This window comes from Salvelinus sp. IW2-2015, unplaced genomic scaffold (genome assembly GCF_002910315.2).
Source record: "Salvelinus sp. IW2-2015 unplaced genomic scaffold, ASM291031v2 Un_scaffold1174, whole genome shotgun sequence".
NCBI classification, from domain to species: Eukaryota; Metazoa; Chordata; class Actinopteri; order Salmoniformes; family Salmonidae; genus Salvelinus; species Salvelinus sp. IW2-2015.
This window is the reverse complement of record NW_019942766.1, coordinates 239,164-241,320: the sequence shown is the minus strand read 5'-3', so window position 1 is coordinate 241,320 and position 2,157 is coordinate 239,164. Positions and strand designations below refer to the sequence as shown.

At 48.7% G+C, this 2,157-nt stretch overlaps 1 long non-coding RNA gene across 1 annotated transcript in view; it reads right to left on the bottom strand.

The window, feature by feature from the left end:
- Positions 1-534: 534 nt before the first annotated feature.
- Positions 535-2,157, bottom strand: part of LOC112069979 (uncharacterized) — a 22,162-nt gene continuing 20,539 nt past the window's right edge. The window contains exon 3 of the long non-coding RNA XR_002893825.2: positions 535-1,509. This is a non-coding gene — a long non-coding RNA (uncharacterized lncRNA). The remainder of the gene's footprint in view (positions 1,510-2,157) is intronic.

Below are 2,157 nucleotides of genomic sequence, written 5' to 3'. Positions count from 1 at the left end.
ATTTACTGCACGTGTGCCGCACACAGCCCTGGTTTAAGTGGAATATCATCTTTGGGCAGCGCGCACCTCTCAACTGGTTGTTGCACGGAGCAACAGAAAAATGACATCGACGGCAGGTAGGGCAGGAAAGACATTTCAACTGATGATATCTACCAGTAAATGCAAACTAAGGCAACAATGGGTACGCAAACCAGGTATTTAAAAAGCGATGCGCAATTCAGTCATCATGCGCCATTTGACTAAACATTTACCCAAAAAACGTTCCCAATTAAATATTCACCGCAAAGTAGACCTACCTGGTAGAATGACAACATGATGATTTGTATCAAAAGGGCTTGGAATTCGTGTTGCCAACGCTGCCATCACATGTAGGCTACACTGTACACCCCAGAAACAACGCTATCCAAACACTCTTGCTAGGTGCACAATTGCATTTTTTTTTTTTAAAGGGCAACTACACCCTCCCCAAATTTCAGTTGGACCTAGCCCGGTGTGCGACTTGCAAATGTACCTGACTATCAAGCCCTGCTATGGTTGCTTCTTAACACACCCTATTCCCGACATAGTGCATTACTTGGGCCCTGGTCAAAAGTAGTGCACTATGTAGGGAATGGGGTTCCATTTGGGAAACATTCTATCTATGGATCTCTGCTGGTGAAAGATCGTCAAAAAAAAAGGAGGGAATTTTCCCCTTGGCTTACTATGGAGTTGAACCACTAAGCGCGAGTTAACATGTATTTAACATGTTATAAAGACYAAAAAACAAAAAMCCACACAAKACACCACCCACATCCTTCATTTCCATTCAACCATTAAAAGGTTAGTCTAAAACAAACTCTCGAAGAGAGAGAGACCCGTCATCAACATTAGTATGAGGATAGGGAAACACCTTGCCTGGTCCCACAKCTGTTTGTGCTGTCTAGCCAACTCCTATGGTCACCGTCACACCAATGAAGAAGACATCACTAACAGATGTGGGGCCAGGCTTGGAGGAGCCACCCTGTAGGGTCCCTTCTTTACATCAAAGACATTCGGGTTAAGTTAATCYGCTGGTGTTTATCTGGGTGGCAGACTGGCGGCACAACAGGTCCTCTTGGTGGTAATCCCACTAATCTGGGTCACAGTGAAACGGCCAGTCCAAGACCCATGGAGACACCAAACATTTATTGTCCTCCCATTTTACAAAACGACATAAATCCATGGCTTCTTCAGACCAGTTGTACAACAGGATTAAATCACTTCCAKCACATCAGGGCTTAAATGGGTTTTAAAAACAGAGAATTCTTGATGATGAATGGCTGCTCACCTACACTCAAGTCTTATGAAAACATTGTTCTCCCTTCAATCTGGGTTGKAACATTACATGCTAACGTCCTCTTTAGTTACTCTTTAATGAGTGAGTATGTTTCATTCATAAATAGAAAGAGGCATTGTAGGTAGTGCCAACTCACCTGGCTCCAGTTTAATAATCTTAACAGCAGCAAGCTCTCCCGTTTGGATGTTTCGAGCCTGAAAGAGAGAATAAAACATTTTAGAACACTGCTTGGGGATTGGGAACTAGTCATTGTTGGGGATTGGGGAGCCAGTCACTATCCTGGTATTGCAAAAGTGCCGTGCTCTTACCAACAGGGCGCCGTGCTCTAAACAGAGCCTGCGCTCTACGACTGAGCTACAGCAGCCCCGCGCTCTACCGACTGAGCTACAGAGCCCCGCGCTCTACCGACTGAGCTACAGAGCGCCGAGCTCTACCGACTGAGCTTACAGAGCGCCGGCCTCTACGACTGAGCTACAGATGCGCCGGGCTTCTACGACTAGCTACAGAGCGCCGGCTCTACCCGACTGAGCACAGGAGCGGCCGGGCTCTACCGACTGAGCTACAGAGCGCCGCGCTCCTAAGCGACGAGCGTACAGAGCGCCGCCGCCTACGCCTGAGTATCAGAGCGCCGCGCTCTACCGACTTGAGCTACAGAGCGCCGCGCTCTACCGAACTGAGCTACAGAGCCCCGCGCTCTACCGACTGAGTCTACAGACCCGCGCTCTACCGACTGGAGCTTACAGACCCCGGCGCCTCTACCGACTAGCCTACAGAGCCCGCGCTCTACCGACTGAGCTACAGAGCACCGTGCTCTAACCACTGAGCACAGCAGCACCGTGCTC